Genomic DNA, 13462 nt, shown 5'->3' with positions numbered 1-13462 from the left:
CTGTGGGTATTAAGAGAATATCTTTATTCTTAAGAAATATACACTGAGGCGTTTAGTGGGAGAGGACTCCAAATTGGTGGGGAAAAAATTTGTGTGTGTACTTTATACTATTTTTATTTTTGCAATGTTTTGTAAATTTGAAATTTTTTTTGAAATTATTTTAAAAGAATAAAAGTGGAATATCCCCTTGAAATTCTTTGTGAAAAAAGGGAAATGGAATTAAAAAGATCTATCACTATTGCTTGAACTGTAGTAATTTCTTATCTGCATCTCTTTGCTGTAACCTTTAACAGGTTACAGATATCTGCACCCTCTTCAGAGTTAATTTTTTTTTCCAAGTAAAGCATCTGCTCAGGAATCTAAGTCTGCCCATAAAAAGGTTTTGTTCAAAGAGCCCAATACTCTCAATGAAGAAAGCTTCTGGCAGACCCCATCCTTTCTGTGGAGCTGGGCCAGGGAAATGAAGTTTATTTAGAAAGGGCTTTTACAGATGACTTTTCTAGGCCAAGTTAGGCCCTGGATAAGTTTCAATATTATAATCGGAGTGCTTCAGAGCAAAAGCAGAATTTCTTATTTTTGTTAAAATAAAACAAACTCATGATTTTTAACTTCAACTATTTAATAATTTTCCATATCCTAGATCTTTAGGATCTGAAAGAAACCAGCTTATAGAAAATGGAGAGATCTTTAAAAAGCAAAATGATTTCCACTTCTGGGTCATAAAACACAGCACACAACACTTCAATGCCATTTATATTTTTAAAAAGAACTCCTACCTTCTTAAGGATATATACAAAAGAATAAAATGAAATGCTTTTCATTTTTGAAATTTGCTTCATAATAGTTCAATATATGTATGGTGTGGGGCGGGGGGCAGTTGGGGAGGCGGCACAGAGAGGCATAGACAAAACAAGATCATTGCTGAGGGCTTTTGTACATTTTGAGAAACTTTGAAGTTCCAGGCTGGATTTGAATTTCAGGTTCCCAGACTGCTACCACAGAGAAGGATGGCCAACTGTCACCTATGGCCAGCAAACATAAGGCCAGTGGATGCCTCACGGTTCATACTGTCCGTCTTTTCTGGTCGATGTTAATTAATTGTCTTTTTATTCCTGTGATAATTAGAAACTCTTCTAGAGGTAAGAACTACTTGTAAACAAATGTTTCCAGGCTATTTTGTAAAGCTAATGAGGTGATTATTGAGTTTTGCTGCATTATTTAGAGAACCCTAAAATCCAGAGTCACAGAGACCACCCAGGGTCCTGAGCCCCTAAGGGCACACTAGGCCTTCTTGGGCCAGGGCATCTTGATGCTGCTTTTGGGGAGATGGCAGGCTGATGGTGAACTGGGTGAGAATACCTTCCCATCCAGCATCTTCAGCTTCTAATTCTCAGGTCCCAGGGAGCTGAGGTAGAAGCTGCAACTAAATACTGAAGAAAATCGCCAGGAGGCTTCATAAAAACAGCCATTCTCAGACATCATCTCCAGCCCCAACTCTGGCTCAGTATTGCACAGGTGGGCAGGGCACCTGCATTTTAACAATCCCCACCCACTCCTTGACTCTGAAGTAAGAATCCCCAGCCTACTCTAAGAACACCTCCAATGTGAGGTATAACATATAATTCCTCAGAAAGACAAGGAATTAAGCTTTTCCAGTAGTCAACAAACTTAGGACCAGCTTCCTCCCACAATCCACGACATCCTGAGGGAATAGGGAACCCATACCATGCCCAGGGAATCAGGGAATAACACCAAGTTATAGCTAAACTTACGGTCACAAAGAATCCTGCAATCTTCCAGCATATCCCGCTAATGGAGGATGACATGAACATGGCCAGAGTCAGCTAGATTCAGGACCATAAAGGGCTGGCACCATCCTGAAGATGAGACACCTTACCTGCCACACCGTGAACCTCACTCTAAGTGTGTGGACTTGAGGGCAGAAACACTGGTGACTAGAAACCCACAAGTAGTGAGGCAAATAAAACATGGCTTACTACATCTTGATCTCATCCTGTTATACCTTCCTTTAATCTACTGTTCATACTTTATGATACATCCAATGTGCTACAAAAGAGATATGGTTTACATTTATAAATAAAAATGCAGACTGGGGTGAATGTTCAGAAATGTTTTAGGGATGGTGTGAGCAATGAAGAAGTACTGGGTACTGTAAATGAGCCATGAAATACCATGCTTCCCCCAAAACACCTCTGGTTTTTTTTTGTTCACCCAGTGGAGAGAATAAAAAAGATGAAAAGAGAAATATTGAATAGGTATGTACAATTCATTTAAACTCTTTTAAGAAAACTGATGTACCTGGAGGCATCAACTCCCACTTTTGGCCAGGGCACACAAACCCCTATTAGACACACATGGAGGAGATAACATCCCATCACCCCTCTCAGGAGCTGCCAAGAGAACAGGTGGGGGTGGGGGGGAGGGGCTGAGCTTAGAATGACAAACTGTTTCTAAAGTGGAAGACCTCTGCACTAGAGAAAATACGGTGTGGTTGGATTCAGCCAAGACCTGCTTGCTAGTGGACTTTGGACAGGTAGGTAACCTGGCCTCCAGGTGTCCATTTGTAGTGATGGTAGCTTCACCTGAAAATGCAAGAAGGAGGAATTCAAAGGAAAATTGAGCCTCACATCTCAGAGTCAGATGGGGAAGGACAACTCTCACTACCTCTAGACACAGAAAGTTCCCCCAAATGATAAACAGTGTTCACAAAAAACTCACAGGTAAAATAGCATACTCATTGATAAAAGACTGAAAGCCTTTCTCCTAAGATCAGGAACAAGACAAGGATACTCACTGTGCTGATCTGAAACTGGTATGTAGCCCAAAAAAGCCATGTTCTTTTAATCCTAATCCAATTTCATGGAATATCCACATTCATTTAATCCTGACCCAATATTGAAGGGTAGGACCTCTTGATTAGATTGTTTCATGGATATGAGACACACTCAATTGTGGGCATGCCCTTTTCATTAGATTACTTCCATGGAGATGTGACCCACCCAATTATGGGTGGGACTTTTTGATTAGATAGAGATATGATTCTGTCCATTCAAGATGAGTCTTAATTAGTTTCCTGGAATCCTTTAAAAGGGGAAACATTTTGGAGAAAGCTCAGACACATATTTAGAGATGCCCGGGGAGTCAACAGAGAAGCTTGGAGTGCTGACACACATGCTTGGAAAGCAGACACCCAGACAAGGATGTTTGGAGATACAGAGTCCAGCAGACGTTGCCATGCGCCTTCGCATGAGATGATAAGCAAGCCAGAACCTGGAGAGAGCCGATACAGAGAACTAAGTGAGGGCCCACAGATGCATGGAAAGAAAGCCACTGGAATCAGAGGCACAAAACAACGAACTGGGAGCAAGGAACTCAGATGCCAGCCATGTGCCTTCCATACTGACAGAGAAATTCTGAAGCCATTCTGCCTTTTTTTGAAATCAAGGTGCCTTTCTCTGAATGCCTTAGTTTGGACATTTTTATGGCCTTAGACTGTAAAACTGTAAGTTAATAAATTCCCTTTACAAAAGCCTATCCATTTCTGGTATATTGCATTCCAGCAGATTTAGCTGACCAGAACACCCATGTATGGCACTTCTGTTCAATACTGCACTGGAAGTTTTAGCCTCAGCAGTTAGCCAAGTAAATGAAATAAAAGGTCCAAACTGGGAGGGAAGAAGCAAAAAGCTCTGGAGAAATTAGAACCCTTATATACTGATGGGGGCACCGTTAAACAGTGAAGCCCCTGTGGAAATCAGTTTGGTGGTTCCTCAAAGAGTTAAAAATAGAATTACTATATGACCTGGCAATCCTGTTTCTTGGTATATACTCCAAAAAAGTGAAAGCAGGGATTCAAATAGATATTTGTATACTGATGTTTATAATATGGAAATATTATGAAAAAGACAGAAAATAACAAGTTTTAACATAGATGTTGAGAAACTGCTGGCAGAACTGAAAAACTATGTAGTTCCTCAAATGGTTAAATAAAGTAATCATATGACCCAGCAATTCCACCCCTAAATATACAGCCAAGAAAAATGAATGTATAAAACCTTATGCACAGGTGTTCATAGAAACATTATTAATAATAGCCAAAAAGTGGAAATAATTGATAAATGTATAAGTAAAATGTGGTATATTCATAAAATGAAATATTATCCAGTAATAAAAGACATGACATATTGAAGTATGCTACAACATGGATGAACTCTAATAGCATTATGCTAAGTGAAAAAAGCCAGTCACAAAGGATCACATATGGTATGATTCCACTTATATGAAATGCCCAAAATGGGAAAATTTATACAGACAAAATAGATTAGTGATAGGACTGGGAGTAAGACAGGAGGATTTGGAAGTGATGGCTAAGGGTTACGAGATGTTTTTATGCAGTAATGAATATGTTCTGAAGATAACAGTGATAGGTTACACATCTGCGAATAATACTAAAAGCACTGTGCAATTTAAATTGATGACTGCATTGTATGTGAATTAAATGTCAATAAAGCTATTTTTAAAATTAGGTAGGCTGATTCCCCAATTTATTTTTCTTTCCAAATATTCTTTTTCTAGTTCATTTTTCCTTTCATATAAATTTTAGAAGGAGCCTTTTATCTATAAAAATAGTGAGATTTCTTAAAAAGTGTTTCCCATATAGTCCAACAATTGCACTGCTAGATTTCTACCTAAGAGAAACGAAAACAAATGTCCACATACAGACTTGCAAGCAACTTGTTTGCACCACTGTTTACAAAAGCCCCAAAGTATAAACAACCAAATGTTCATCAATTGGTGTATGGATAAACAAAATGTAGTATATCCATACTATGGATAGAATATTTTGCAATAAAAAGGAATGAAATATTAATACATTAAGCCGAGTGAAAGAAGTCACATATAAAAGACAACATATTGTATAATTCCACTTATATTAAATGTCCAGAACAGGCAAATCTATCGAGACAGAAAGTAAATTAGTTATTAGCTGGGGCAGGGATTAGGAAGAGGTATTAATAAGTAATGATGGTTCTTTTTCGATGGGTGAAAATGTTCTAAAACTGGACTATGATAATGGGTGCAGAACGCAGTAAACTTACTAAAAATTATGTACATTTAAAGTAGGTGAATTTTATGCAATGTAATTTATATCTCAATAATTTGTTCAAGAATTTAGTAGATAATGGGGTACCTAGAAATAAAGTAGATGGACAGTCTACTAAATTCTTACTCGAAGCAGAAGAATTCTAGGTCAAGTGAACAAAAGTATTACTTGAATTACAAAAACAGAGAGTCACGGTGCTTCACTCTGTTCCCAGAGTTGACAGTTTACAGAACCAGATTCCCTTGAACGAGGGGAAGGCCAGGTACCCTTGGAGAAGGATCTTGCCACACTGCCAAAAATTAATACTATTAATGTAATCCCAGCCTTCCCCACAAAGGGACCGACAGCCTCATACCAAGATAAATGTGCATTAGGGAAAAGGAAGATTAGACACTTCAGGGATTATTAAACATTGGCTCAGAAGTGACATTAATTCCAACATACTCAAAACATCACTGTGGTCCACCAGACAGAGTAGGGGCTTATGGAGGTCAGGTGATCAATGGAGTTTTAGCTCAGGTCCATCTCAGACTGGGTCTTGAGGGTACCAGGACCCATTCTGTGATTATTTCCCCAGTTCCAAAATGCATAATCGGAATACACAAACTCAGCAACTGTCAGACTCCCAACCCTGGTTCCCTGACTTGCAGTGAGGGCCATTATGGTAGGAAAAGCCAAGTGGAAACCACTAGAACTGCCCCTATCTAGCAAAAGAGTAAAACAAAAGCAATGCCAGGGCAGTGCAATGGTGGCTCAGTGGAAGAATTCTCATCTGCCATGCTAGAGACCTGGGTTCATTTCCCGGTGCCAGTCCATGCAAAAAAAAAGAAAAAGCAACGCCAGATTCCTGGAGGAGATGAGTGCCATCATTAAGGACTTGAAGGATGCAAGGGTGGTGATTCCCACTACATCCCCATAAAACTCTCCTATTTGGCCTGTGCAGAAAATAGACGGTTCTTAGAGGATGACAGTGAATTATCACAAACTTATGCAATAGGTGACTCCAATTGCAGTTGCTGTTCCAGATAGGGTATTGGTGCTTAAACAAATCAATACATACCCTACTATCTGGTATGCCATTACTGATCTGACAAATACATTCTTCTCAATTTCTGTTTGTCAAGACCACCAGAAACAGTTTGCATTCAGCTGGCAAGGCCAGCAAAACACCTTTACTGCTCTACCTCAGTGTTCAACTCTTCAGCCCTATGTCATAATCTAGTCTGCAGGGACTGTGATCATTTCTCTCTCCCAGAAGACATCACAGGGTCCATCATATTGATGACATCATGTTTACCAGGCCTAGTGAGAGCAACAAGTAGCAACTAGATGAGTGCATACATAATATAAATCCAACAAAAATTCAGGGTCCTTCTACTTCAGGGAAATTTCTAGATGTCCAGTGGGGTGGGGGCATGTCGAGATATTCCTTCTAAGGTGAAGTATAAGATGTTGCATCTGCCCTCCTACAACCAAAATAGAAGAACACCACCTAGTTGGCATCTTTGGATTTTGGAGACAACATATTCCTCATTTGGATGTGCTACTCCAGCCCATTTACCAAGTGACCTGAGAAGCTGTGTTCTATCTAGTTTTGCAAGCTGCCAGAATGCAATATACCAGAAATGGAATGGCTTTTTCAAAGGGGAATTTAATAAGTTATAAGTTTAGAGGTTACCATCAATCAAGAAAGGCCAATGGGTCAGGAACACGTCTGTCAGCTGGGAAGTCATGTGGCTAGCATCTGCTAGTCCCTTGCTCCTGGGCTCCATTGCTTTCAGCCTCTGTTCCTGTGGGAATTCCTCACCTTGCTCCTCCAAGGCTGGCTTTTATCTCTTGGCTTCCCTTGGCTCTCTCCAGGTTCTGGCTTGTTTAACATATCATGATTATATCTAATGGGCTCCAAGCATCTCCAAACATCCGTGTCTCTGTTCTCTGAAGCAACTGTTCTCCAAGTGTCTACTTCTGCTCTCTATCCGCTCTGAGGCTTCTGTCATTTCTGACTCTCTCCAAAATGTTTCCTCTTTTAAAGGATTCCAGTAAACTAATCAAGATCCACCTTGAATGGATGGAGTCACTTCTCCATCTAATCAAAAGGCCACATCCCCAATTGGGCATGCCACAACTCCATGGAGATAATCTAATCTAAAGTGTCCAACATACAATATTGAATCAGGATTAAAAGAAATGGCTGCCTCTACAAGACTGAATCAGGATTAAAACATGGCTTTTCTGGGGTACATACTATTTTCAAACTGGCACAAGCTGCTAATTTTGAGTTGGGACTCAAACAAGAAAAGGTTCTCCAATAGGTTCAGGCTGCTGCGCAAGCTGCTCTGCTACTTGGGCCATATGATCCAGCAGATTCAAAAATGCTGGAGGTTTCAGTGGCAAATAGATATGCTTTCTGGAGCCTTTGGCAGGCCACTATAGGAGAATCACAGTACAGAACCTTAGGATTTTGGAGCAAAGCCCTGCTTTCCTTTGCAGAAAACTACTCTCCTATTGAGAAACAGCATTTGTCCTGCTACTGGACCTTAGTAGAGACCAAATGCTTAACTATGGCCCACCAAGTTACCATAAGACCTGAGTTACCTATCATCAACTGGTGGTTGTCTGATTCACCAAGCCATAAAATTGGGCATACACAGCAGCACTCTATCATAAAATGGAAGTGGTATATATGATATGGCTCAAGCAGGCCCTGAAGGCACAAGTAAGTTAAATGAGGAAGTAGCCCAAATGCCATCAGTCACCACCCCTGCCACATTACCATCTCTTTCACAGCCCATAGCTGGGAAGCTCCCTATAAGCAATTGACTGAGAAAACAAAACTCGTGTCTGGTATACAGATGATTCTGCAAATTATCAAGTAGATAGAATGACCAATTCTATGGATACAGTCAGCCAATCTTTCCCCAGCAACTCCTATTACTGTTCAATGTGATCTTTTAAAAAATGACCATGGTGATAGGGAGGGAGGTTATGGGGATGGAGGTACTCAGTAACACAAATTACCACTCACCAAGGCCAACCTGGCCACAGCTCCTGTTGAGTGCCCAATCTGCCAGCAGCAGAAACCAACACTCAGTCCCTGATGTGGCACCCTTATCCAAAGTAAACAGCCCGCTATCTGGTAGCAGGTTGATTACACTGGACCATTTCTATCATTGAAAGTGCAGCATTTTGTTCTCACTAGAGTAGAGACATAGTTCAGATAAGGAGCTGCCTTCTCTGCATACAATGCTTCTGCCAAAACTACTATCCATGGACTTATAGAATGCCTTATCCACCATCATGAAATTCGACACAGCATTGTTTCTGATAAAGGAATCCACAAATTAAGTGCAGGAATGGGCATATGCTCATGGAATTCACTGATCTCACCATATTCCCCGTCATCCTAAAGCAGATGGACTGATAGAACTATGGAATGACCTTCTGAATACCATGGGGCTAACTGGGTGGCACTATCTTGCAGGGCCAGGGCACTGTTCTCCAGGAAGCTGTTTATGATTTAAATCAGTGTCCATTCTATGGTGCTGTTTCTCCCGTAGTCAAGGTTCATGGGTCTGGGAACCAAGGAGCGGAAATGAAATTGGCATCACTCACTATCAGCCCTAAAGACCAGTAGAAAAATTCTTGCTTTCTGTCCCTGAAACCTAAAGCTTTTCTGGTCTACAGGTTTTAGCTCTAAAAGGAGAAGTGCTTCTGCCAGGAGACACTGAACTGGAAGTTAAGACTGCCACCTGGCCACTTCTGGCTCCTCATGCCTCTGAATTTACAGGTAAAGGAGGCTCCTCATGTCTCTGAATTCACAGGCAAAGAAGGGAATTACTGTACTGGCTGGAGTGATTGATTCTGACCATCAAGAGGAAATAGGACTGCAACTACACAATGAAGAGAGAAAAAGGAATTTGCCTGGAATACAAGAGATCTCCTAGGGTATCTCTTAGTACTTCCATGCCTTGTGAATAAGGTCAATAGAAAACTAAAACAACAATCCAAGCAAGACTACGAGCAGCGCCGAAACTTCAAGAATGAAGATTTGGGTCATCCCACCAGGCAAACAGGCAAAGAAACATGGCCAGCTGAGATGCTTGCTAAGGCTAAAGGGAATATAGAAAGGATAGTAGAAAAGTAGTCATAAATACAAGCTATGGCCATAAGACCAGTCACAGAAATAAGGACAGTAATAACTATAAAAGTTCCCCCTTTGTTTTGTTATGAATGTAGATACACAAAACAAATATTTTTCTTGTCTTCTCTATTCCCTTATCATATAACATAAGTTGTATTAACTTTATTGTCATAGTATTTAAGTTCTAAGATATCAAGTTTAAATATGAATATTTAACTCAAGGACTTGCACCCTTTTCTGGGTAGAAAGTAAGTGTTTCCAGTTGTACACAGGAGAGTTAAACATTATTAGGCAAAAATATGATTATTATTGTTTTTATTTAGAGATTAAGTATGGTTTAAGGAGATCTGTATGAGTGCCAAGTTGACAAGGGGTGGACCGTGATGGTTAAGTTCATGTGTCAATTTGGCTGGGTTATGGTGTCCAGTTGTATGGTCAAGCAAGCAGTGGCCTGATTGTTATCATGAGGATATTTCAGGAATTTAAATCATCAGTAAGTTGATCCATCGATAGCTGATTACAACTACAACCAAGGAATTGCCTTCAAGAATGAAAAGTATTATCCAATCAGTTGAAGGCCTTAAAAGGAGAACTGATGATTTCAGCAGTCAAAAGAAAGAACTTCCATCTTAACTTCAGCTAGCCAGCTTCTCCTGGGGAATACATGGAAAACCTTCATTTGAGTTCCCAACATGCAGTCTGCCCTATGCATTCAGACTTGACCAAATCCACAGTCATATAAACCAGTTTCTACAAGAAATCTCATAGTATTATGATATATACATTTACATATACATATATATGTATGTATGTATCTCCTGTCATATCTGCTTTTCTGGAGAACCCTAACACAGAACTATGCTGAATCTATAGATCAATTTGGAGAGAACTGGCATCTTTTCTTTGTTGAGTACCAACCCATAAGCCCTGTATATCTCTCCACTTATTTGGTGTTGATATCTTTCATGAGCATTTTATAGCTTTCAGAATATGGATCCTTACATATTTTGTTAGATTTAAACCTAAGTATTTGGGGTTTTCTATTGAAAATGGTATTTTTTTTTTATTCTGCTTTCCAATTATACCTTGCTAGCATATAAAATAAGACTGGCTTTTGCATGTTGACCTTGTTTCTTGTGATCCTGATAAATTCATTTACCAGTTTTAGGGGCTTTTTCCTAGATTCTTTGGATTTTCTATACAAATGTTAAATGCAAATAGGGATAGTTTTACTTTCCCTTTCCAATCTGTATATCTTTCATTTATTTTTCTGACCTTATTCCACTGGCTAAAATAAAGTTTCTTAATTATGTGAATGTAATTAATCCATGCTCTATACCTATGGCCAATAAGGACCAGCTAAATTTTAGTAACAAAGATAGTGACAGTAGCTGGAACATGTTAGTTTCTTAAAACTTCACACTATAAAATGTTTTTCAAATATAAAAGCTCTAATAAAACATAACATTTGGGGGCAGCTTGACAGCGTATTTCAAACCTTTAATTTGTCCTTATAAGTGAAGTGTTTATGTCTGAGTAAAAGACTGGCTCTGCCACTTCCCAGGCAGATAACACTGGCCACACACTTCATTTCACATGTCAGTTTTCTCATCCATAAAAAGGAAATAATAATTGCACATATTTTGGGGGCTGTGAGAATAGTCAGTATGCAAAGTACTGAGAAGAGAGATCAGCAAACTACAGCCCAATGCCAATTTTTTGAAACACAGTTTTATTGGAACACAGTTACACCCATTCATTACATATTGTGTGGGCTGCTTTGGTGCTACAAAAGCAGAGACAGATACCATATGGCCTTCAAAGAGTTAAATATTCACTATTTTCACCTTTACAGAAAAAGTAGACCCCAATTTAGTACAATGCTTGGAGCATTAGTACACAAGAAATGCTAGCAACTATTATAACCAAACTTTACTGCCAGAATAATCCTGAATATGTATGTAAAGGTTTAGGCACAAGCATCGACTATAATGGTAAAAATGGGGAATAATAATAATATCAATTAACATTATTTGATTAAATTATGGTATATCCACACTATGGAATACATAGAGCCATTAAAAACAATGAGGGAAATCTGTGCTTACATATACTACATGTAAGGACCCCTAAGATCTTCTAAGTGATCCAAACTCATTAAGTAATAAAGTATGACAATATATACAATATAATCTCATTTCGTTAATAAGAAAAACTGTTCAGAAAAGGCTATATACTTCTGTTCAAGCACTGAGCGATTTCACTTTAAAATGTATGTAGTCCTGTATTCTTTAACCTTTTTTAATGAGCTGGAGTTTTGCAACTTTTTTTCAGCACTTAGAACCATTATTTTAATCTCTTTCAGGCTGTATACTATTTAGAGCTATAGTTTTCAGACCTTGCTTTAAATTTGTCCCTAAGGGACAAATTTAGAGTATGAGTGACTCTCAAGTGCATTCTAAATGAAATAAGCCAGACTTAAAAGACGGCATACTGAATTATTACTTTTATATAGCATTCTGGAAAAACCACAACTATAGGGAGGAAGAAGATGGGACATCCGCACCAGCTTCCTACTGAATTCTGACAAATCAGTCCTGCCCAAGGCCTGCACTTAAGTCATGACTATTTCTCGGTGCCTGTAGACCTGTTCACAGGAACTGCAGGGATAAGGGGCAAACGTGGAGACCCTTCACTTGTCCAGCGGACGCAAATGGTTCCCACCGTTCGGAGTTCCAGCCTCCAGCTGAATGAGGCTAGGACTCTAAAGCACAGTCATCAAGCTGCTTGCTGTACTTAACAGCTTGTGAGAAAAACTGCAATCTGCGTTGCAGTACCGGGTATCATTTCTGCCTCAATCAAGAATCATTTACGGAATCACGGTAGAAAACGGCCAAGAAATCCCACTGGGCTCACGGGAGAGCAAAACATTGTTAAGAGTAGGTGCCCTCTACTTTCAGAAAATAAATCCAAAAATCTCAGTGGCCCACGGAAAGCACAAATAATTCAAAACAGGGTTTAGTAAGCAAGCACTATCGATATCATTTAGACATAATCCAGACACCGACCTCGGTTGGCGCTTTTCTCACATCCAACCCACGCTGGAAAAATTCAGTGCCGGCATTCCAGGCTGAAAACACTCGGATCGTCCTGGCTGTGCCAAATAGTTCTACCCACGTAACTCTCCGGGCTCCTTAACAAAGCTCAAAACTCATCTCTCCAAGAACCCTCCTTCCCTCGGAGAGGTCGCGCATCAAAACTGGTGGTAGTCCTGCGCACCCTGCGGCGTAGGAGTTAACAAGCGTCTGCCCCTTATTTTCCAACAATCACGTGCAAAACACCGTTTTCCTTCCCCATTGGAGCCCCCGCCACGTGCCAGGCGCCTACCGGGTACTGGGAGAACCTGGGGGCCGGGACAGCTGGGGCCGGGGACGCTGGCGTCTGGGTAGCTGGGAGATACGGGGGCATCAGGGAGCCGAGGGGCCTGAGTGCCAAGGGTTCGGGTTGGGAGAGAGCTAGAAGCCGGGGTCCTGGGGGCCAAGGGATTGGAGGAGCCTGTGGACAACGAGTCTTGGAGGCCTGCATCAGGAGGTTCGGAGGGGGACGGGCAAAGGGAAGTCCGTGGTCCCATAGTCCGGAGGCAGTCTGAGTGGACCCCCCAGGAAGGCCGCGCCACCGAGGGCCAGGTCGCGGCCGCCCTCGGGGCCCGGATCTCGGCACCGCAACACCTATCCGGGAAGAGATTCTGAGGGGGCCCGAGACCCCAAATGGAAGCCGCGGGCCGGGGCGGGGACAGCGACGATCCTCACCTGGGTCCGCGGCGGCTCGAGGGTCCCGGTCGGGCCCTGCGAGTTTCCTGGTTGAGTCACTCGGGCGGACCGGGAATGCGCCAGGAAACGCCCGGCCTCCTCCCCTTCCTCCTGGGGCGGGGGCTCTCCCGGCTCGGCCCCTTCCTCCCGGCGCTCCTCCCTTCACGCTCCGGCCGCGCCCTGGACTTCCCGGTCCCTGCCGCCTGGCGGGCCTGGGCTCCTGCTTCCGCGCCGTCCGCTTCACACCTCCCTCCTACCAGCCTCTCTTCCCCCGCCTCGCCCCCACCCGGCCCTCTGCTCGCTACACGCATCGCACTCACCACCACTCCTCCCCTCACCCTCTCTTCCCCCTACCTAGTCCCCCGCACCCGCCCAATCCGGCTAAGC

At 41.7% G+C, this 13462-nt stretch overlaps 1 protein-coding gene across 2 annotated transcripts in view; it reads right to left on the bottom strand.

The window, feature by feature from the left end:
• The window catches only part of CYFIP1 (cytoplasmic FMR1 interacting protein 1), a 100287-nt gene extending 87096 nt beyond the window's left edge, over positions 1-13191 (bottom strand). For both annotated transcript variants that reach the window (XM_077123962.1, XM_077123961.1), the window contains exon 1: positions 13076-13191. The gene's annotated coding sequence lies outside the window, so the exon portion shown is untranslated. The remainder of the gene's footprint in view (positions 1-13075) is intronic.
• Positions 13192-13462: the final 271 nt, after the last annotated feature.

Source organism: Tamandua tetradactyla, chromosome 12, assembly GCF_023851605.1.
Source record: "Tamandua tetradactyla isolate mTamTet1 chromosome 12, mTamTet1.pri, whole genome shotgun sequence".
NCBI classification, from domain to species: Eukaryota; Metazoa; Chordata; class Mammalia; order Pilosa; family Myrmecophagidae; genus Tamandua; species Tamandua tetradactyla.
The sequence above is the reverse complement of the archived record's forward strand: the minus strand, read 5'-3'. Positions and strand labels throughout refer to the sequence as shown.